The sequence below is a fragment of the Bufo gargarizans genome, chromosome 3 (assembly GCF_014858855.1).
Source record: "Bufo gargarizans isolate SCDJY-AF-19 chromosome 3, ASM1485885v1, whole genome shotgun sequence".
NCBI classification, from domain to species: domain Eukaryota; kingdom Metazoa; phylum Chordata; class Amphibia; order Anura; family Bufonidae; genus Bufo; species Bufo gargarizans.
In genome coordinates this window covers 446,735,602-446,760,891 of record NC_058082.1, presented here as the reverse complement: position 1 = coordinate 446,760,891, position 25,290 = coordinate 446,735,602, and positions in this window count along the sequence as shown.

The window sequence follows — 25,290 nt, the reverse complement described above, 5'->3', positions numbered from 1 at the left end:
GTGCGATTAGCTACATCATCATCGAGTACTGTCTGCACGTCATAGATTTCCGCTGAACGGGGAATATATTTTTATTTTGCCACTAATACACAGCAAACAGGGCTTTTGAATATATCACTGCACTGCTGAACGGCAATTAGGCCCTAATTTTTTTCTACTTTTACACAACACAAAAGGCTTTTCAAGAGATAAGTGCAATTCTGAATGGCGAATATATTTTTATTTCGCCACTGGGCTTTAGAATATAACACCAAAGGCTTTTTAACAGATAGGTGCAACACTGAAGGGAAAATATATTTTTATTTTGCCACTAATACACAGCAAACAGGGCTGTAGAATATATCACTGCACCGCACGAGGGCAAATATATTTTTCTTTTGCCACTAATACACGGGAAAAAGGACTTTACAACATATAACTGCATCACACAAGTAAAAATAAGACATATAGAAATATTTCCTTGTAATAAACCCTGTTACTTTCACACTCGCGTTTTGGCTTTCCGTTTGTGAGATCTGTCATGAGCGCTCACAAGCGGTCCAAAACGGATCAGATTTGCCCTAATGCATTCTGAATGTTAAAGGATCCACTCAGAATGCATCAGTTTGCCTCCAATCAGTCTCCATTCCACTCTGGAGGTGGACACCAAAACGCTGCCTGCAGTGTTTTGCTGTCCACTTGATGAAACTGAGCCAAACGGATCCGTCCTGGCACACAATCTAATTCAATAGGGATGGATCCGTTTTCTCTGACAGAATCTGGCACAATAGAAAACGGATCCATCTCCCATTGATTTCTAATGGAGTTCATGATGTATTCGTCTTGGCTATGTTACAGATAATACAAACGGATCAGTTTATGACAGATACATGCGGTTGTATTATTGTAACAGATCCGTTTTTGAAGATCTATGACGGATCCGCCCAAAATGTGAGTGTAAAAGTAGCCTTAATGGCTGTATCAAACAGCACTTGCACCCCAATAACAAGAACGGTTTGCTGGAATAACAGAGCTGTATAATGGCAATTTGAATCCCCAGTCAGTGCAGCAAGGTGTAATAGGATTGTTCCTATTACCCAATCTGTAACCTCCCCAACTTAACCCTGTTCTACATAAATGCTGTGGAATGATTGCTCCCTATCCTTTCCCTGCACTTATAAATTGTTTTTTCACCACAATCATTCTTTCCTATCACTGTCCCTAGCGCCTGCAGACGTCTCTCCCTGCACTAAGTGAGCTGGTAATTGGCAGTATCTAAGATGGCTGATGCTATTTATAAGGCTGTGACATAACAGGGATGGCTGCTGATTGGCTGCATGCATGCATTGAATTATGGATGAGCCCGCCTTCCCAGAGTTCCTTGCCCCATGTCCTCACACGTGTAGCAGCCATTTTAGGAAAAAATTAGATTCGTTACCACGTAGCGTGAGGAAATTCAGCTTCGTTGCAAATTTTTTTTCCTGAAATTCGGATCAAATTCCACTGATTCGCTCATCTCTAATTATTTCCATTATCACTGTATGCATTTTTCTTTTATTGAGACCCATTATCTGCACTATGACTATAATTTCTGTTCAGCAACTTTACTGAGTAAATTATCTTTGGACTTGAAGAATTTTAGATGCCGTGTGATCTCTTTAGGCATGATTCCTGTACTTTGACAATATTGAACAATATCGTCTAATATTGTCTATTAATCACAGCAAAAAAAGTTTGCTACATGCGGAAACATTTTCTGTATAAATTTGATGTATATTTTCTTATGGTTATTATAATATGTTTAGCTCAATCACCCTGACATCAACTGTAATGTGCTAGCACAAAATAAGACTTCATGAACATGTCTGTATTATGATGGGTATAGTACTTACTCCATCTTCTATGCCCCAGTTTTGTAGAGAAGTACACAGAATTATGGCATGCAGTATCATATAGGAAAACATGGGGTCATTTATCAAACTGGTGTAAAGTAGAACGGCTTAGTTGCCCATAGCAACCAATCAGATTCACTTTCATTTTCTAAAGGGGCTGCCCAAAATTAAAGGTGGAATCTAAATGGGTGCTAAGGGCAACTAAGCCATTCTACTTTACACCAGTTTGATAAATGACCCCCACAGTTCCTCACAGAGGCACCATAAAACGGCACACAGAATGCCTGGTGAGTTTTAAGATATGATAGAGATGAGTGTATTAATTCTGAGCTAATTAAATTTGACCCTGAATTTTTCACAAATTTAGGTAAAAACCCTGGATGGTGTGTGTACACACATCGGCAGACATTTGCTGCCAAAAAGCAAAGCTTCTTCGGATTCTTTTTTAAAAGTAAAAAACCCTGCAGTGCAATTTGTTTTCAAAGAGAGTGTTTGCTACCAACAACAACCAAGTGCTTATCCATAGCCATATATTAGATTACTAATGCTGGCTTGGCATTAAAGAGCTTGAAATCGGTTGCATACAGTTCTAGGAGACCCCAGAATGTCATACGCAACTTTTCAAGGCAATTGAAGCATTTTCAATTCGGGTCAAATTAATTCAGACCCGGATCAAATCACCTGACTGATTCATCGGAACCGAAAACAAATTTCAAGAAATTCCCTCATTACTAATGACAATACCTACTGGACCTGATGTAAACCTATTGTGCTGCTAATAGATTCAGTATAAGGCTAAACCAAGGAGCAGTCAATGGGATTGTGAGTTCTTCATCCATAACCCTGGGAGGAGGTATGGACTTTACCATAAGGAGTCCCTAGATTGCTATCCTTGCAGTAGTCTGCATACGCAATGGCTGACACTTAGTTGGACTGTAGACCCCTGTTTGTGTTACTAAGGTAGCTGAAATATTCCACTGAAGGTGACTGAAATTGTGTTCAAACAGTGCAGAGGTCAAATGAGGCAGAATTTGGTCGCAAATGGTAAGGCAAAGGCCAATAGCAAAGTCAAAAACAGTATTCACAGGAGCACATGTAGCGATTTCCAGAGGAGCTGGTGCAGAAGATGGGAGGGGTAGTGGCCCTCAGGTCATCATTTCCTGGGGTTTGGTGCAGTAAAAATGTGATAAAAAAAAAATAAAAATCAGGCAGACATAAGAGAACATCAAAGCTTCTTTACTAGTGTTAATCACGAATATTCAAATTGAGAATTTTTATCGCGAATATCGGCACTTCAAGAATTCACAAATATTTACAATATAGTGATATACATTTGTAATTTCGAATATTCGCGATTTTTTTTACAAACAGTACACATGATCCCATCCTGCTTCGAGCATGTGGGTCAATGAGAAGGCTGCAATATCTTTGACTTTAGGAGTAGTGTTGATTGCACATTTTTTCAGAATGCAAATTTTTCAATTGCCCATTTCCTCAATCAAGAAAATGACTGGGGGGGCGGAGTTGGCGCCGAACTGAGATGGACGCTTAGTTCACAGCTCCGCAACAGTGACCGAGTATAGCACCTGCTATTTCTAGCCCCTGCGAGCAATAATGGTGAAAATCGGGAACCCTAGGCTGGGAGAACAGTCAGCGATCCCCAAAAGCCAGATTCCAAGTGGAGAAATTGATAAATTTCTCAAAAAAGCTGCCGCTACTGTCGCCGTGCGCGAGCCCAAGATGGCGCCGACCCAGCAAGCTAAAGCAGCAAAGCGCTTACCAGCTCAGTCCGACGGAGACAGCGACGATGAGGATCATCTGCCGGCTGCAGACCTGCCGCTCACCAGACGATACCTGGACCGGGCATTAAGCAGAGTGATGGAGCCTCTCCTGACGGAGATCTCGGCATGCAGACAGGAGGTGAGACATGTGGGAGAACGAGTGGAGGCGCTCGAAACACAGCAGGCCGCGTCCCTGACACATCAATCGGCAGTAACAGCCTCACTCCGCCGCTGTACAGATCACCTTAATGAGCTTCACAAAGCATTGGAAGACCAAGAGAACAGGGGGCGGAGAAATAATTTAAGATTCAGAGGGGTCCCCGAATCCATTGGGTCGGACGAGATCACCTCCACTATACTGTCTATCTGTGACTCTTTGCTGGGGCCTGATTACCCCCACGAAATTGCTATTGAACGCGCTCACAGAGCGTTAAGGCCCAAACCTAAGCAGAATGAGCCGCCCAGAGACATCATCTGCAAGTTCTTGAACTTCCCTGTTAAAGCGGCCATCTTGGACACAGCCCGCAACCATACAGATCTCACACATGAAGAAGCGAAACTGGAAATCTTCCAAGACTTAGCTCCTTCCACCCTCAGGAAGAGGAGAACCTTGAAGCCTCTGACCGACTGGCTCCGGTTCAATAATGTAATGTACCGCTGGTCCTTTCCTTTTGGACTTACCTTCACTTCCGCGGGCAAGAGGTTCACCATCTCGTCCTACTCTGACGTCGCACCCACCGTCTCTGAGCTGGGCATCCCTACAATGCAAATCGAGAACTGGGAGCAATACCACGATCTAGGGGACTTACCTGAGCTCCCCAAAGTTCTACCATTTGAAGTTCAGCGAACCCCAAAATCCTCCAGATCAAAGAGAAGAGGCAACCAGCTCACTCCCAGAAGTCTCTCGCAAGAAACCTGAACAAAGAATGACCCCCAGCACCAGACTCTCTTTTGCGCTCCTGGTATTGTAATCCTGGAGGGCTGACATGCTTCCCCCCTTTCCCTGTTTTAGCAAACTGCATTGCTTTATTGTTTGCCAACGTAATTTTTTATTTTTTCCGTGCTTCTCGGTCCACTACCTGGTCTCTTGACCGTTTTTTCCCCTCAATGATTCTAGCGTACGACTGTATGCTCATACGTTTTACTGTTATGTTTATGTTCTCCCTCATTGTTCTTCCCCCAAGGTATACATCATCATCGTTTATGCACCGTGAGATCCTGCCTTATATGAACAAGCATGTACAAGCCATATTTGACACCAGAGTTCTTCGGAGTGTTCTCCTGGAGGATGCGACATTGGCCTCAAGGTACCTCTCCAAAGTTAACCCACTATGGCTGACCTACACATAGCCTCCTATAATGTTAAAGGCTTTCATTCTCCTTCCAAGCAAAGTCAAATATTCACTATTTTAAGGAAGGCTGGGGCTGATGTTGTATTCCTTCAGAAGACTCACTTTAGATTTAACCATTACCCTAATATGCAGTTCTCTCACTACTCAAACTGGTTTCACTGTGGGGGTAGCTCTGCGGCCTCAAGCGGAGTCAGTATAGGGCTCCAAAAGAAAATTCCATTTAAGTTTGTCAGCCAATTACATGATCCCGATGGAAGATTTCTACTAGTGAAAGGCACGATAGGCCCACAAACCTATACTTTCGTTAATTTGTATGCGCCTAACTCTAATCAATCACGTTGGTTCTCTAGTATACTCCAGCACATCCACTCCTTCAAAGATGGGATAGTAGTATTAGGAGGGGATTTAAATATTGCTTTATATCCACAATTAGATACCTCCTCCCGGAAATCATCACACTCCTGTAGATCCCTCAAAAAATTAAGAGACAACCTTTGGAACCTCCATCTGGTGGATTCATGGCGGTCACTTAATCCAGATGCATCTGACTTCACTTTCTACTCCTCCCTACATAATAGTTACCATCGCCTTGATTATCTCTTTATATCTAAAGAACATCTCCATCTTTGCAAAGAAGCAACAATAGGTTCGCTACACCTTTCTGACCACTCGCCAATCTTTCTGAAGATTAACGCTCCACATGATACTCCCACTAACTTCAACTGGCGGCTAAATGAGTCACTTCTGGGTTACCAACCTACAATTGACTTAGTAACTAAACACATCACGGAATATTTCACACTTAATAAGTGTTCGGACATAACTGCAAACACCTTGTGGGACGCCCATAAACCTTACATCAGGGGCCAATTTATTAGCATTAGCTCCCACAAGAAAAAACTTAGAGAAAAAGAAATTGATGAAGCTCTCGAATCTATTCAGAGGTTGGAATCCTCCCACAAAAAAAAAACCCTCCGACTCCCAACTTATAGAGCTCTCAAAACACAGAGAGAAACTCAAAACCTTACTACAAAACAAAACGGCCAAATATTACTTGAATACCCAACACAAATACTTTGCCCATGGGGACAAAGCTACAAAATTCCTTATGAGTAGGATCAAAGGCAGAAGGGCAGCAAACCATATACACCAGCTTACTTCTCAGGAGGGCAATCCGATCTTCTCTGCCACACAGATTGCTACCCAATTTCGCGCCTTTTACGAAAACCTATATAACTTTCCCTCCAACACACTTCCTGATATCAGAGCAACCACTATTTCATCCTTCCTCGACTCAGTCAATATTCCCACGGTCACCGAAGACCAAAAACAACAGTTGGAATCACCCTTCACCCTATTAGAACTTAGAAGTGCTCTAAACCAAATCCCAAAGGGGAAAAGCCCAGGCCCAGACGGCCTCCCCTCCTCATATTACAAAACTTTCCAAAACGACCTATTACCACACTTTCTGGAGGTCTGCAATCAAACGCTCAAAGGGATACCCCTATCTAGAGACATGACCTCAGCCCACATCACACTCATCCCCAAAGAAGGGAAAGACCCTAAACAATGCCCTAACTATAGACCCATATCCCTCCTAAACTCAGACCTTAAACTTTTAGCCAAAATGCTAGCTAACAGGCTTGCCATCCTACTCCCCAAGCTTGTACACGGGGACCAGGTGGGCTTTATACGGAATAGGGAAGGTAAGGATAACACTACCAAAGTGATCAATGCTTTGTGCCACGCTAATCGTAGTTCTACTCCACTTCTGTTGCTTAGTACAGACGCCGAAAAGGCATTTGACAGAGTTAATTGGGCTTACTTGAAGGTTACCCTGTTTCATTTTGACCTCCCTGCTCCCTTTGTGCAAGCTATATTCACCATGTATGGGAAGGCGACTGCTCAAGTTATGGTTAATGGAACCCTTTCCCCCCCCTTCACCATTCGCAATGGGACTAGACAGGGTTGCCCCCTGTCCCCTCTACTATTTATATTTATATTGGCATTAGAACCCCTCTTATCCGCCATTAGATTAGATAAGACGATCAAGGGTCTCCACTTGGGTGGCAATGAGCAAAAAATAGCAGCATTCGCTGATGATATACTTGTGATGACAACCAACCCATCAATTTCTCTATCCCACATAGATCTTTACAGCTCCATCTCAGACTTCAAGATTAATGCTAATAAATCCTTGGTCCTATGTTCAGGAATCCCCCTAGCTACCAAGCAGCGCCTAACGGAGAACTCGCCTTTTAACTAGTCTCCTCCCTTCATCACTTACTTAGGTGTAAATATTAGTCCCAACCTTAAAGAGCTTTTCTCACTCAACTACACCCCACTTAAATCCGCAATATTTAAAGCTATAGACAATCTCGCTCTTACTAACCCTACCCTTTCTTGGTTTGGCCGGAAAAACATGATCTCCTCGCTAATCATTCCTCGTCTCACGTATTTGCAGCAGGCCTTACCGATTGCCATACCTAAGCACTACTATTCCGCACTACAAAAGAAATTTAGAAGCTTCATTTGGAATGGGAAAAAACCCAGACTTGCATCCTCGCTCTTAGAAAAGACTAGGCAAGATGGAGGTATAGGACTCCCAAATCCAGAACTCTATGGCAGAGCGATTCTGCTTTCCCGGGCCATAGCCTGGCTATACCCCCCTCCGCATTCTGCGGTAGTAGCAATGGAAACTGACGTCTTGAATATGCTAGCCAGAGCTCTTCTTCTAGGTCGCCAAAATGTCTTAACCGGCTACCTGTCTCAATACCCGATAGTTAAAGCAACCCTAGGGGCTTGGAAGAAGTTGGCATCCTCCCATTGCGCCATTCCCTTTCCTTCACCACTCCTCTCAATAAAATACATAATTGATACAGCCCCCTTAGCACTGAGAACTGCTACCTTACAAAACCTCCTTACTTCAACTACAGGTTTAATAGAACTGTTTGACCAGTCAGGTAACCTCCTTAACAAAGACTCCATGAACGAAATATTGTCCCCACGCCCATGCGACTGCTTCATAGTTTCATATCTGAGAGCCTATCTGCACCAACACGTACAAAAGAGCGACCTGATGCGCCCCTTAGTGTGGCTTGAATTTGTGCTCTCTCTCGCCAGGGTCCCACGGAAGATTGTCTCGCAAATATATAGTAAACTACGCTCACCACCTATATTAGCTAAACCTGCTTTTGTAAAACACTGGGAAACGGATTTGAACATCACCATCTCCTTTGCTTCGCTCAATAAAATCCTGGAATCCCCCCACAGGACCTCCCGCTGTGTCCGAATTCAAGAAAATGGCTATAAAATACTTACAAGGTGGTATAATACGCCAGATAAATATGCAATATTTTCCCAAGCCAATTCGGACACGTGCTGGAGGTGCCTCCAAGAGAGAGGGACCTTCCTTCATGTCTGGTGGACATGCCCCCTCATAATTAATTGGTGGTCTGAAATTTTCTCTTTAGCAAACAAAATATGCCATACCTCCTTTAAACCGTCCCCACAGTTGGCTCTGCTTTCTATTAACCAAGACAAGGACCTTCCGCATACACCCTTCATCTTTATACAGTTATTGACTGCAGCCCGCTTAGTACTCCCTAGACTTTGGAAACAAAGCCTAACACCATCTATAGACCAATGGTTGCAGAAAGTTGACCAAATTCACAGGTTTGAAGAACTTTCCTCATGGGAAAATCGCACACACACTGTTTTCATCAAAAAATGGCTTTTGTGGACGTCCTACAGATTCCCTCAAGAGTAGGGGCTCCCTCCGCATCTTAAAAGTTGCCCCAGTATGTTCTGTATCGCCATATGGATCTTACTTATTTGCTTTTTGTCTTGCAATACTATGTACTCATGATGCTTATCACATGCATTTACCTTGGTACCCTGTTACCTCCTGTTACGTATTAAAAACTAATAAAAATATGATTAAAAAAAAAAAAAAAAGAAAATAATGACTGGAGATATATTTACCCAAATATTTGCGAAATATCACAAATTCGAATATTGACTCTGCCGCTCATCACTATTCTTTACTGAGTGTGAAGAATCACTTGTGGTACATCCAGCAATATCCAGTACAAGGTGTAGTCTCCGTCACCAGATAATGAGGTATGGTGGCTGGTTAGATGGCAATTGATGTAACTCAAAAATATGCTAGCTCACAAAGCCTCTCTTTCAGGATTCCCCTTCACTACGACTGTAAATTGGCACCTGTATCTGTAGGTGTCCATTACGTAAATTTACGCTATTGGATTTGCCTGTCTTGAACTGTAGTGATGGATGTCTTAACTTATGCCTCCACCTTGCAGCGGAGTCTGTAAAGCTGAATTTCGCTGGTTACTCTGCTGTTTTGTATACCATAGCTTTGGGTTCTGCAGCCCTTGGACTTTCCTGTCTCTCTGAAGCAGTGTTCCTCATGGTAGAGCAGGAATGCTCTACGGACCTGGAGGTGATGGACACGCTCCCTGTCTCCTCACTATCCTAGCTCTCTTTCCTTCCTGACAGGGAGTTGACTAGGCCACTCCTATCAAGAGGGGAGGTAATGGTATGGCAATATCTCCATTTTGAGTGCCACTCATATGCCATCTACTGGTGTAACAGTAAACATTAACCCTGTGTGGGGTATTGCACACAAACTTAAGCAAACAGCAGTTACCAAATAGACCTTATTGCATGGGAAGATGAGGTACGAGTGCATATGAAGGAGGTGATTGCTGGACATTGGCAGGACAGAGAATGCGCTGCATGCCCTTTAATAATCAAGTCAGCACAAGAAATGTGTCTGCAGCAGATGAATCAGGAGACCAGGGGGTAAAGTGTGGCTATATATCTCTACACTAGGGTGTTATGCCTTTTTCATATTTTAACATATAAAACATCAATTAATAGAGTTATTTATAAATTAATTATATATATATATATATATATATATATATATATATATACACACACACACACACACACACACTCACCTAAAGAATTATTAGTGACACCATACTAATATGGTGTTTAACCCCCTTTTGCCTTCAGAACTGCCTTAATTCTACGTGGCATTAATTCAACAAGGTGCTGATAGCATTCTTTAGAAATGTTGGCCCATATTGATAGGATAGCATCTTGCAGTTGATGAAGATTTGAGGGATGCACATCCAGGGCACGAAGCTCCCATTCCACCACATCCCAAAGATGCTCTATTGGGTTGAGATTTGGTGACTGTGGGGGCCATTTTAGTACAGTGAACTCATTATTATGTTCAAGAAACCAATTTGAAATGATTTGAGCTTTGTGACATGGTGCATTATCCTGCTGGAAGTAGCCATCAGAAGATGGGTACATGGTCGTCATGAAGGGATGGACATGGTCAGAAACAATGCTCAGGTAGCCCGTGGCATTTAAATGATTGCCAATTGGCACTAAGGGGCCTAAAGTGTGCCCAGAAAACACCCCCCACACCATGACACCACCAGCCTGCACAGTGGTAACAAGGCATGATGGATACATGTTCTCATTAATTTTACGCCAAATTCGGACTCTACCATTTGAATGTCTCAGCAGAAATCGAGACTCATCAGACCAGGCAACATTTTTCCAGTCTTCAACAGTCCAATTTTGGTGAACTCGTGCAAATTGTAGCCTCTTTTTCCTATTTGTAGTGGAGATGAGAGGTACCCGGTGGGGTTTTCTGCTGTTGTAGCCCATCCGCCTCAAGGTTGTGCGTGTTGTGGCTTCACAAATGCTTTGCTGCATACCTCGGTTGTAACGAGTGGTTATTTTAGTCAGTGTTGCTCTTCTATCAGCTTGAATCAGTCGGCCCATTCTCCTCTGACCTCTAGCATCAACAAGGCATTTTCGCCCACAGGACTGCCACAATATGGATGTTTTTCCCTATTCACACCATTCTTTGTAAACCCTAAAAATGGTTGTGCGTGAAAATCTCACTAAACTGAGCAGATTGTGAAATACTCAGACTGGCCCGTCTGGCACCAACAACCATGCCACGCTCAAAATTGCTTAAATCACCTTTCTTTCCCATTCTGACATTCAGTTTGGAGTTCAGGAGATTGTCTTGACCAGGACCACAACCCTACATGCATTGAAGCAACTGCCATGTGATTGGTTGACTAGATAATCACATTAATGAGAAATAGAACAGGTGTTCCTAATAATTCTTTAGGTGAGTGTATATATATCCATATAAGGCTGGTGATAAATGGAGATCTTACCCATGACACCCGTAATACGACCATCAATCCCTTTGTAGCAGTGCAGCCATCCAATAGAATGGGGTTGCAATGCGACTTGTAAGTTGCTGTGAATGCAACCCCAGAATCGCAAAAACTTAAACACGGCTAGATTATTGGGTTGGGGTCGCAGCCACAGAATGCATTAAATTTCAGTGGCTGCACAATGATCTATGATTAGGGTTGAGCGAACCCGAACTGTAAAGTTCGGGTTCGTACCGAACTTTAGGATTTTTAGAGCCTGGACCCGACCTTTTCAGCAAAAGTTTGGGTTCGGTGTTCAGCGATTCAATGGCACTTTTTGAAAGGCTGCAGAGCAGCCAATCAACAAGCGTTTATCTCTTGTTCCCTTAGAAGCCATCACAGCCATGCCTACTATGAGCATGGCTGTGATTGGCCAGTGCAGCATGTGACCCAGTCTCAATATAAGCTGGAGTCACGTAGCGCTGCACGTCACTCTGCTCTTACTAGTGTAGGGGTAGGATGCTGCTGCTGTGAGGCAGAGAATAGGAAAGAATCTTTTATCAGAAGTGCTTGTTAACTCTGCGATCTACAGCGATTTTGTTTTGTGGGTGCAGTGCACAATTTTTTTACCCTGCCCTGAGCCGAGTGACACAAAAAAAGAGAACTTTTATCCGTCAGTTAGGTTGGCGTCGGCGGCCATTTTGTGCAAGTTCAGTGCACCAGCACAGCATATGTGCCTTTGTGACAGTCAAATACAAGCTTTAAATACTGCAATTATATTCAGGGTTTAAAAAAAAATAAAAAATAAAAAAATTTTTTTTTTTTGCAAGACCCTACATTTGGGTCCTTTGCTGCATTTCTGACAGTCCAGTACAAACTGTAAATACTCCAGTTACGTATATTCTGGGTTTAAAAAAAACACCAATTTTGGGCAAGATAATACATTTGCGGCCTTTGCTGCATTTCTTACAGTCCAATACAAACTTTAAATACTGCAGTTATATTCTGGGTTTAAAAAAAATAAAATAAAAAATTTGGTGCAAAACCCTACATCTGGGGCCTTTGCTGCATTTGCCACAGTCAAATACAAGCGTTAGATACAGCAGTTTTATTCTGGTATAAAAAACAAAAAAACATCTGGGTTTAAAAAAACAACAACAAACAGCTATTTTGTGCAAGATACTATTTTTGGGTCCTTTGCTGCATTTATGACAGTCAAATACAACCAGCAATACTGCAGTTACATTGTTGGTTGACAAATAAAAAAAAAAATTGTGACCATGAAGTAATTGTATATATAAAAAGAAAAAAAAAAAAACCACTGTTGTGTGACCTCTAGAAGTTTTTTCCTTTTTATGACATAAACCATCTGTTAGTTTGGTGGGTGAACGCAAAGATTGAGGAGAGAGTCAAATAAGGGACATGGCCCTAGTCGTGGTGCTGCTGGTGGAGCTCCTGCTGCAGGAAGAGGATGTGGTCGATCTGTGCCAGCTAAAAGCACACGTGAAAAACCTTCCTCAGGTGGGAGTAGGCGACAGAACCTTCAGCGTTCTTTGGTAGGGCCGAATGCGTCTTTACAAATGCTGAGGCCAGAACAAGTATAGGCGATAGTAGATTGGATGGCTTACAGTGCGTCCAGTTCCTTCACATTGTCTCCCACCCAGTCTCCTGCTGAAAGATCAGAGTTGGCCCCCGCAGCCCATGGCCATCAGTCTTTCACCTCACCCCCTTGCAAATCAGCTAAGCAGTCTGAACCCAAAGTCATGGAGCAGTCTCTTCTGCTTTTTGATGACTCTGCTAGCAGGGTTTCCCAGGACAATCCACATAGCCCTGCCCCAAAAGTGGAAGAGATTGAGCTCACCGATGCCCAACCTCTTATGTTTCAGGATGAGTACAGGGGAGGACCACCGCAGCACGTCTCGGATGATCACGAAACACAGGTGCCAACTGCTGTGGCTTTCTGCAGTGTGCAGACGGACAAGGAGGGCAGGGGTAAAGACTGGGTGGAAGATGATGTGGAGGATGATGAGGTCCTCGACCCCACATGGAATGAAGTCATGCAAGTGACCTGTCTAGTTCGGAGGAAGAGGCAGTGGTCGCACAGAGGCACCAGCACAGCAAAAGAGGGAGCAGGGTGCAAAAGCGTTTGTTACATTCTTGGGTGACATTTTACCAATTTTGCCGTATACAAATCCCTGCTCTGCATAGGTGACAGGGACCTAATTTTTGTAAAATCGTCTGTTCAATTGGTGGGTGACATGAACCAAGTTTTGCCGATGAAAAACCCCTGCTCTGCATAGGTGACAGGGACTTAAATTTCTAAAATTCATCTTAAATTGATGTGCGCCCCCTCCTTTCATTCAATCCTTTCACTTTAACAACTTGTCCCACATTTCCCCTCAATCACATTTCAGCTATTGACCTTCCTTGGATGTGTTATACCTTTCTCACGCTACCTCTCAGGCATGGAACCCCGATTCCCCACTACCCGTGATCACCATGGTAGGCGCAGAAAAGAACATCAAAAGTTAATAGAGAAGATATTCAATTGGCTCGTGGACATCACGGGGACATGCGATCAGGCAGAAGTTATCTAGAATCAACAAAGCGGCAGCAGAACCTCTACTGTCTAATGCTTCCAAATCCAAAATACCCCAGTGACATTCCCTGTAATTTTTTATTATTATTCCAATAACAGGGCATCTTAAGAGTCCTGTATTATTTATCGTCAGTACCTCCCCGAGTTGGGAGTGAGTAATTGCCGCGCGCCCCCTCCTTAACTTGGAAGCTTCTGCTTCAATAATTTGTCCCACATTTCCGCTCGATCACATTTAATTTCATCCATTGACCTCCCTTGGATGTGGTATCCCTTTCTCAGGCTTCCTCTCCGGCCTTGAACCCTGATTCCCCGCTACCCGTGATCACCATAGTAGGCGCTGAAAAAAACATTGAAAGTTGATAGAGATAGATATCCAATTGGATTGTGGACGTCACAGGGACGTGCAAAATGGTGGAGCAGTATGTGTGCACACGCCTACACTTATTGACTGATGGGTCTGCCGCCTTCAACTTCTGGGTCTCCAAATTGGGCACATGGCCTGAGTTTGCCCTTTACGCCTTGGAGGTGCTGGCCTGCCCTGCAGCCAGTGTATTGTCTGAACGTTTGTATAGCACGGCTGGAGGGGGTTATCACAGGTTATATTTCCCAATGTTCTGGGGTGTACACAAATAAAATAAAAAAACACATTTAAAACCAAAAAAACAGTGTTGGCTACCTCCTCCTCTTCCACCGCTGCTTCCACCTACACTGCCACATCCACCGCCTCCTCAACCTCCTACTGCATATGGACCTGGTGCTCCTAGTTTAAGATTATTATTTTTATGTATTTTATGTTATTTTAAGTCATTTCCCTATCCACATTTGTTTGCAGAGCACTTGCCATGCTCTTAACTACATTTTACTGCCATTTGCAGCGCTCTAGCCCTTTCCATTACTTTTTTAGAGCCATTTTAGTTTGGGTCCCTATTGACTTCAGTGGGGTTCGGGTTCAGGGTTAAGTTCGGGTCCCGAATTCTAACTTTTTTGTGATGTTTGTCCGAATCCGTCGAACCCGATCATCTAGGTGTCTGCTCAACTCTATCTATGATCATAAAACCAGTGTCCATGGCAAGATTACCATGCAGCATTAGCCTAAATGCCTGTTCTTTTATTGCCTGTCAATAAAAAAAAAAAAAAAAAAAAAAAAAAAAAAAGCAAATTTAATAGACTGTACAAGGTTGCAGGAGTGATCATGCTCAGAAAATGATGGCTGAATGTATTTGGATCTCTGCTACCTCAGAAATTGGCTCTTTATCACGTCTGCTTGGAAAATGGATCTAGAAATCAGGAATATTTTACTGTTAATAGTAGACTTGGAGCATAATATTGATATATTCCACATGCTTTCAGTGAATGTGGACAAGAGGCATGTGAAAGTCAAGCAATTTGTTCCAACAAGCAGTTTATCTAAAAGTAGACTTTGCTAAAAGGCAACCATTCATTTCTTGCAATTAGTATTCTGTTCATTTTAGGTTTGTGCTTCTAACGGCTGATAAGTCTTGGTATTGCCATGAGGTGTCCCCAATGAATTCCCATCTAATACACTGTTTCGTTTTTGTTTTCTCTGTCCAAATAGATAGGACTAGGGATGAGCGAACTCGAACTGTATAGTTCGGGTTCGTACCGAATTTTGGGGTGTCCGTGACACGGACCCGAACATTTTCGTAAAAGTCCGGGTTCGGGTTCGGTGTTCGTCGCTTTCTTCGCGCTTTTGTGACGCTTTCTTGGCGCTTTTTGAAAGGCTGCAAAGCAGCCAATCAACAAGCGTCATACTACTTGCCCCAAGAGGCCATCACAGCCATGCCTACTATTGGCATGGCTGTGATTGGCCAGAGCACCATGTGACCCAGCCTCTATTTAAGCTGGAGTCACATAGCGCCGCCCGTCACTCTGCTCTGATTAGCGTAGGGAGAGGTTGCGGCTGCGACAGTAGGGCGAGATTAGGCAGATTAACTCCTCCAAAGGACTTGATTAACTGATCGATCTGCAGCTGTGGATCATTGAGCTGCTGATCCTCAATTGCTCACTGTTTTTAGGCTGCCCAGACCGTTTGTCAGTCACATTTTTCTGGGGTGATCGGCGGCCATTTTGTGTCTTGTGGTGCGCCAGCACAAGCTGCGACCAAGTGCATTTAACCCTCAATGGTGTGGTTGTTTTTTGGCTAAAGCCTACATCAGGGTGAAGCTGTCACACCAAGTGCATTTAACCAGCAATAGTCTGTTCATTTTTTGGCCATATACAAAATCAGGGGCAAGCTGCGCCTGTCACCAAGTGCATTTAACCCTCAATGGTGTGGTTGTTTTTTGGCTAAAGCCTACATCAGGGTGAAGCTGTCACACCAAGTGCATTTAACCAGCAATAGTCTGTTCATTTTTTGGCCATATACTAAATCAGGGGCAAGCTGCGCCTGTCACCAAGTGCATTTAACCCTCAATGGTGTGGTTGTTTTTTGGCTAAAGCCTATATCAGGGTGAAGCTGTCACACCAAGTGCATTTAACCAGCAATAGTCTGTTTATTTTTTGGCCATATCCCAGTCTAATTCTGTCACTAAATCCATACCGGTCACCCAGCGCCTAAATACTAGGCCTCAAATTTATATCCCGCTAAATCTGTCCTTAGTGCTGTAGCTGGGCGAGTTATTTAGTGTCCGTTCAAGCACATTTCTTGTTCTGGGTTGAAATACAATTCCCAATTTAGCAATTTCATAATTTAGTGGTTTCTGCTATATCAGAGCTATTTGAAATCTATCCCTAAAAGGGTATATAATATTCAAGGTGCACATTGGGTCATTCAGAATAACTTCACACACACCCGCTACTGTGTATTTCCAAGTCTAATTCTGGCACTAAACCCATACCTGTCACCCAGCGCCTAAATACTAGGCCTCAAATTTATATCCCGCTAAATCTGTCCTTAGTGCTGTAGCTGGGCAAGTTATTTAGTGTCCGTTCAAGCACATTTCTTGTTCTGGGTTGAAATACAATTCCCAATTTAGCAATTTCATAATTTAGTGGTTTCTGCTATATCAGAGCTATTTGAAATCTATCCCTAAAAGGGTATATAATATTCAAGGTGCACATTGGGTCATTCAGAATAACTTCACACACACCCGCTACTGTGTATTTCCAAGTCTAATTCTGGCACTAAACCCATACCTGTCACCCAGCGCCTAAATACTAGGCCTCAAATTTATATCCAGCTAAATCTGTCCCTAGTGCTGTAGCTGGGCGAGTTATTTAGTGTCCGTTCAAGCACATTTCTTGTTCTGGGTTGAAATACAATTCCCAATTTAGCAATTTCATAATTTAGTGGTTTCTGCTATATCAGAGCTATTTGAAATCTATCCCTAAAAGGGTATATAATATTCAAGGTGCACATTGGGTCATTCAGAATAACTTCACACACACCCGCTACTGTGTATTTCCAAGTCTAATTCTGGCACTAAACCCATACCTGTCACCCAGCGCCTAAATACTAGGCCTCAAATTTATATCCCGCTAAATCTGTCCCTAGTGCTGTAGCTGGGCGAGTTATTTAGTGTCCGTTCAAGCACATTTCTTGTTCTGGGTTGAAATACAATTCCCAATTTAGCAATTTCATAATTTAGTGGTTTCTGCTATATCAGAGCTATTTGAAATCTATCCCTAAAAGGGTATATAATATTCAAGGTGCACATAGGGTCATTCAGAATAACTTCACACACCCGCTACTGTGCATTTCCAAATCTAATTCTGTCACTAAACCCATACCTGTCACCCAGCGCCTAAATACTAGGCCTCAAATTTATATCCCGCTAAATCTCTCGTTACCGCTGTCCTGTTGTGGCTGGGAAAGTTATTTAGTGTCCGTCAAAGCACATTTTTTGTTCTGGGTTGAAATACAATTCCCAATTTAGCAATTTCATAATTTAGTCGTTTCTGCTATATCAGAGCTATTTGAAATCTATCCCTAAAAGGGTAGATCATATTGAAGGTGCACATAGGGTCATTCAGAATAACTTCACACACACGCTTCTGTGCATTTCCAAGTCTAATTCTGTCACTAAATCCATACCGGTCACCCAGCGCCTAAATACTAGGCCTCAAATTTATATCCCGCTGAATTTGAATACAATACATTGGGCCAAATAATATATTTGTTGTTGTGGTGAACCATAACAATGAGAAAAACATCTAGTAAGGGACGCGGACGTGGACATGGTCGTGGTGGTGTTAGTGGACCCTCTGGTGCTGGGAGAGGACGTGGCCGTTCTGCCACATCCACACGTCCTAGTGTACCAACTACCTCAGGTCCCAGTAGCCGCCAGAATTTACAGCGATATATGGTGGGGCCCAATGCCGTTCTAAGGATGGTAAGGCCTGAGCAGGTACAGGCATTAGTCAATTGGGTGGCCGACAGTGGATCCAGCACGTTCACATTATCTCCCACCCAGTCTTCTGCAGAAAGCGCACAGATGGCGCCTGAAAACCAACCCCATCAGTCTGTCACATCACCCCCATGCATACCAGGGAAACTGTCTCAGCCTCAAGTTATGCAGCAGTCTCTTATGCTGTTTGAAGACTCCGCTGGCAGGGTTTCCCAAGGGCATCCACCTAGCCCTTCCCCAGCGGTGAAAGACATAGAATGCACTGACGCACAACCACTTATGTTTCCTGATGATGAGGACATGGGAATACCACCTCAGCATGTCTCTGATGATGACGAAACACAGGTGCCAACTGCTGCGTCTTTCTGCAGTGTGCAGACTGAACAGGAGGTCAGGGATCAAGACTGGGTGGAAGACGATGCAGGGGACGATGAGGTCCTAGACCCCACATGGAATGAAGGTCGTGCCACTGACTTTCACAGTTCGGAGGAAGAGGCAGTGGTGAGACCGAGCCAACAGCGTAGCAAAAGAGGGAGCAGTGGGCAAAAGCAGAACACCCGCCGCCAAGAGACTCCGCCTGCTACTGACCGCCGCCATCTGGGACCGAGCACCCCAAAGGCAGCTTCAAGGAGTTCCCTGGCATGGCACTTCTTCAAACAATGTGCTGACGACAAGACCCGAGTGGTTTGCACGCTGTGCCATCAGAGCCTGAAGCGAGGCATTAACGTTCTGAACCTGAGCACAACCTGCATGACCAGGCACCTGCATGCAAAGCATGAACTGCAGTGGAGTAAACACCTTAAAACCAAGGAAGTCACTCAGGCTCCCCCTGCTACCTCTTCTGCTGCTGCCGCCTCGGCCTATTCTGCTGCTGCCGCCTCGGCCTCTTCCTCCGCCTCTGGAGGAACGTTGGCACCTGCCGCCCAGCAAACAGGGGATGTACCACCAACACCACCACCACCACCTCCGTCACCAAGCGTCTCAACCATGTCACACGCCAGCGTTCAGCTCTCCATCTCACAAACATTTGATAGAAAGCGTAAATTCCCACCTAGCCACCCTCGATCCCTGGCCCTGAATGCCAGCATTTCTATACTACTGGCCTATGAAATGCTGTCATTTAGGCTGGTGGACACAGACAGCTTCAAACAGCTCATGTCGCTTGCTGTCCCACAGTATGTTGTTCCCAGCCGGCACTACTTCTCCAAGAGAGCCGTGCCTTCCCTGCACAACCAAGTATCCGATAAAATCAAGTGTGCACTGCGCAACGCCATCTGTGGCAAGGTCCACCTAACCACAGATACGTGGACCAGTAAGCACGGCCAGGGACGCTATATCTCCCTAACTGCACACTGGGTAAATGTAGTGGCAGCTGGGCCCCAGGCGGAGAGCTGTTTGGCGCACGTCCTTCCGCCGCCAAGGATCGCAGGGCAACATTCTTTGCCTCCTGTTGCCACCTCCTCCTTCTCGGCTTCCTCCTCCTCTTCTTCCACCTGCTCATCCAGTCAGCCACACACCTTCACCACCAACTTCAGCACAGCCCGGGGTAAACGTCAGCAGGCCATTCTGAAACTCATATGTTTGGGGGACAGGCCCCACACCGCACAGGAGTTGTGGCGGGGTATAGAACAACAGACCGACGAGTGGTTGCTGCCGGTGAGCCTCAAGCCCGGCCTGGTGGTGTGTGATAATGGGCGAAATCTCGTTGCAGCTCTGGGACTAGCCAATTTGACGCACATCCCTTGCTTGGCGCATGTGCTGAATTTGGTGGTGCAGAAGTTCATTCACAACTACCCCGACATGTCAGAGCTGCTGCATAAAGTGCGGGCCGTCTGTTCGCGCTTCCGGCGTTCACATCCTGCTGCTGCTCGCCTGTCTGCGCTACAGCGTAACTTCGGCCTTCCCGCTCACCGCCTCATATGCGACGTGCCCACCAGGTGGAACTCCACCTTGCACATGCTGGACAGACTGTGCGAGCAGCAGCAGGCCATAGTGGAGTTTCAGCTGCAGCACGCACGGGTCAGTCGCACTACAGAACAGCACCACTTCACCACCAATGACTGGGCCTCCATGCGAGACCTGTGTGCCCTGTTGCGCTGTTTCGAGTACTCCACCAACATGGCCAGTGGCGATGACACCGTTATCAGCGTTACAATACCACTTCTATGTCTCCTTGAGAAAACACTTAGGGCGATGATGGAAGAGGAGGTGGCCCAGGAGGAGGAGGAGGAGGAGGAGGAAGAGGGGTCATTTTTAGCACTTTCAGGCCAGTCTCTTCGAAGTGACTCAGAGGGAGGTTTTTGGCAACAGCAGAGGCCAGGTACAAATGTGGCCAGCCAGGGCCCACTACTGGAGGACGAGGAGGACGAGGATGAGGAGGAGGTGGAGGAGGATGAGGATGAAGCATGGTCACAGCGGGGTGGCACCCAACGCAGCTCGGGTCCATCACTGGTGCGTGGCTGGGGGGAAAGGCAGGACGATGACGATACGCCTCCCACAGAGGACAGCTTGTCCTTACCCCTGGGCAGCCTGGCACACATGAGCGACTACATGCTGCAGTGCCTGCGCAACGACAGCAGAGTTGCCCACATTTTAACCTGTGCGGACTACTGGGTTGCCACCCTGCTGGATCCACGCTACAAAGACAATGTGCCCACCTTACTTCCTGCACTGGAGCGTGATAGGAAGATGCGCGAGTACAAGCGCACGTTGGTAGACGCGCTACTGAGAGCATTCCCAAATGTCACAGGGGAACAAGTGGAAGCCCAAGGCCAAGGCAGAGGAGGAGCAAGAGGTCGCCAAGGCAGCTGTGTCACGGCCAGCTCCTCTGAGGGCAGGGTTAGCATGGCAGAGATGTGGAAAACTTTTGTCAACACGCCACAGCTAACTGCACCACCACCTGATACGCAACGTGTTAGCAGGAGGCAACATTTCACTAACATGGTGGAACAGTACGTGTGCACACCCCTCCACGTACTGACTGATGGTTCGGCCCCATTCAACTTCTGGGTCTCTAAATTGTCCACGTGGCCAGAGCTAGCCTTTTATGCCTTGGAGGTGCTGGCCTGCCCGGCAGCCAGCGTTTTGTCTGAACGTGTATTCAGCACGGCAGGGGGCGTCATTACAGACAAACGCAGCCGCCTGTCTACAGCCAATGTGGACAAGCTGACGTTCATAAAAATGAACCAGGCATGGATCCCACAGGACCTGTCCGTCCCTTGTCCAGATTAGACATTAACTACCTCCCCATAACCATATATTATTGGACTCCAGGGCACTTCCTCATTCAATCCTATTTTTATTTTCATTTTACCATTATATTGCGAGGCTACCCAAAGTTGAATGAACCTCTCCTCTGCCTGTGTGCTAGGCCTAAATATATGCCAATGGACTGTTGCAGTGGTGGCTGACGTGAAGCCTCATTCTCTGCTATGACATGCAGACTGATTCTCTGCTGACATGAAGACAGATTCTCTGTTACGGGACCTCCCTCCTCTGCCTGGGTGCTGGGCCTAAATATATGCCAATGGACTGTTGCAGTGGTGGCTGACATGAAGCCTGATTCTCTGCTATGACATGCAGACTAATTCTCTGCTGACATGAAGCCAGATTGTCTGTTACGGGACCTCTCTCCTCTGCCTGGGTGCTGGGCCTAAATTTATGACAATGGACTGTTGCAGTGGTGGCTGACGTGAAGCCTGATTCTCTGCTATGACATGCAGACTGATTCTCTGCTGACATGAAGCCAGATTGTCTGTTACGGGACCTCTCTGCTCTGCCTGTGTGCTAGGCCTAAATATATGCCAATGGACTGTTGCAGTGGTGGCTGACGTGAAGCCTCATTCTCTGCTATGACATGCAGACTGATTCTCTGCTGACATGAAGCCAGATTGTCTGTTACGGGACCTCTCTGCTCTGCCTGTGTGCTAGGCCTAAATATATGCCAATGGACTGTTGCAGTGGTGGCTGACGTGAAGCCTGATTCTCTGCTATGACATGCAGACTGATTCTCTGCTGACATGAAGCCAGATTGTCTGTTACGGGACCTCTCTGCTCTGCCTGTGTGCTAGGCCTAAATATATGCCAATGGACTGTTGCAGTGGTGGGTGACGTGAAGCCTCATTCTCTGCTATGACATGCAGACTGATTCTCTGCTGACATGAAGCCAGATTCTCTGTTACGGGACCTCTCTCCTCTGCCTGTGTGTGTGCTGGGCCTAAATATATGCCAATGGACTGTTGCAGTGGTGGCTGACGTGAAGCCTGATTCTCTGCTATGACATGCAGACTGATTCTCTGCTGACATGAAGCCAGATTGTCTGTTACGGGACCTCTCTCCTCTGCCTGTGTGTGTGCTGGGCCTAAATATATGCCAATGGACTGTTGCAGTGGTGGCTGACGTGAAGCCTCATTCTCTGCTATGACATGCAGACTAATTCTCTGCTGACATGAAGACAGATTCTCTGTTACGGGACCTCTCTCCTCTGCCTGGGTGCCGGGGCCTAAATATCTGAGAATGGACTGTTCCAGTGGTGGGTGACGGGAAGCCAGATTCTCTGCTATGGAACCTCTCTCCAATTGATTTTGGTTAATTTTTATTTATTTAATTTTTATTTTAATTCATTTCCCTATCCACATTTGTTTGCAGGGGATTTACCTACATGTTGCTGCCTTTTGCAGCCCTCTAGCTCTTTCCTGGGCTGTTTTACAGCCTTTTTAGTGCCGAAAAGTTCGGGTCCCCATTGACTTCAATGGGGTTCGGGTTCGGGACGAAGTTCGGATCGGGTTCGGATCCCGAACCCGAACATTTCCGGGATGTTCGGCCGAACTTCTCGAACCCGAACATCCAGGTGTTCGCTCAACTCTAGATAGGACTCATGCACACAACAGTTTCCCAGCCCTGGCTGTATTGCGGACTGCATACAGCGGTTCCACAATACATGGGCACTGGCCATGTGCACCCCGCACCACGGATGCAGACCCATACACTTGAATGGGTCTGTAATCCGGAGCTGCGGTGCGGAATGGAGGCACGGAATCCCATGGAAGCACTACGGAGTCCTTCTGTGGTGTTTCTGTCCATGCCTCTGCACAGCAAAAAATTGAATCTGTTCTATTTTTTTTTTACAGTGCGGACTGATCACAGATCCATTCAAGTTGAATGGGTCTGGATCCGTCGTGGCTGCCGCACAGATGGTGCTTGTGCATTGGGGACCACAAATTGCGGTCCCCAATGCACAGAATGGCCGCACAACGGCCGTGTGCATGAGGCCCTAATGAGAGATAAAGATTAGATAGATAGATAATATACAGATAGATGATAGACAGACAGATATATAAGGATAGATTCAGTATGTATCAAAAATATATATATATTTTTTTTAAATAGATGTACATATTCTGAAACCACCGTTACTACAGAAAATTCTCCTCTAAAAAGTTATGTTGGAGATAGAGATTGCCTTGCAGTTCACCCGGTGGTCATTTTGCGGTGAACTTTGCTCCTTCGCGGTTCGCCGAACATGTCCGCCAGCGCCATATTCTTTTGCATTGTGCCGAACTTTGACCCATGACACATCCATCAGGTGGGACAGGACAGCCAATTGAGACGTTTCAGCACATGGACACACCCCCTACCCTATAAATTAACCCGATCTGGCCGCTATTTTACATTCAGTCTTTTGCCAGTGTAGGGAGAGGTTGCTTTGTGGAGCAGGGACAGACTGTTAGGGACACCAAACGCTAGCTGATAGGGCCACAAAAGTCATTTTAAGAACTGGTATAAGTGTGCTATCAATAGGTGTAACATACTGAGGGGTGTGATATACCTAGAATATACTTTAAAACATAAAATAATATTATAGTGCATTTGGATTGTGCAGCAGTTGTGTGCGATTCTGCTGCAATATCGCAGCTATACAGAAGGACAAAGGCTATTGGAACAACTAATTGCAACTGGTGTGATATTCCAGTTGCCCCCCCAAAAAAACTGATTGAGGTAGGGGTGTGATATACCTATAATATACTCACTATATAGTGCATTTATATTGTGCAGCATTTGTATGTGGTTCTGCTGAGATACTGCAGCTATACAGAGAGACAAACACTATTATAACAACTAATTGCAACTAGTGTGATATACCAGTTGCCCCACCCCCCCAAAAAAAACTGACTATGGTAGGGGTGTGATATACCTATAATATACTCACTATATAGTTCTGCTGAGATACCACAGCTATACAGAGGGACACACGCTATTATAACAACTAATTGCAACTGGTGTGTATACCAGTTGCACCCCAAAAAAACGGATTGAGGCAGGGGTGTGATATACCTATAATATAATTTCCATATAGTGCATTTGTATTGTGCAGCATTTGTGTGCGGTTCTGCTGAGATACCGCAGCTATACAGAGGGACAAACGCAATTGGAATAATTAATTGCAACTGGTGTGATATACCTGTTGCCCCAAAATAAACTGATTAAGGGGTTTGATATACTTGCTTCCAGCAAATACTGCTCTTCTATAGGTACTTTGTCACTCTTATGAAAGCGGGTGTAGACCCACTGGGCCACTGACTGGGTATACTCCAGAGAGGCGCAAGTAAGCAGCTACCTGGTATTCACTAGAGCCCCTGATGGTGGGGACAGGCTTGGGCCGTAGGGTAGCTGACAGATGCCACTCTAGAGTAGTCCTCAAGTTAGTGGCAGCTGACCAGGGGGTCAGAGTGCTCGGTGCAAGCACCAAGGGGACTTACAAGGCCTGGACGTACAGGTCAGGACAGGCGGCAATCAAGCGAAGTCAGCAAACAGGATCCAAAGTCGGGGGCAGGCAGCAAACAGGCAAAGTCCATAAACAAAGTTCGAGGTCAGAGGCAGGTGGCAGAAAGCAAAGTCCAGGAGTACAATAGCAGGATTCTGTACACAGGAAGGCAGACAAGATAAAGACCTTTGCACAGGCTAGACACTGAGGTTGCTCAGGCAACTTCCTGTGGTAGGAAGTGCCGTTAAATACCTGCTGCAATCCGGCCATTGGCTGCTGAGACAGAGGGCGTGTATGTGTTGCCACATAGGAAAAAGAGACACACCCACGCAAGCTTCA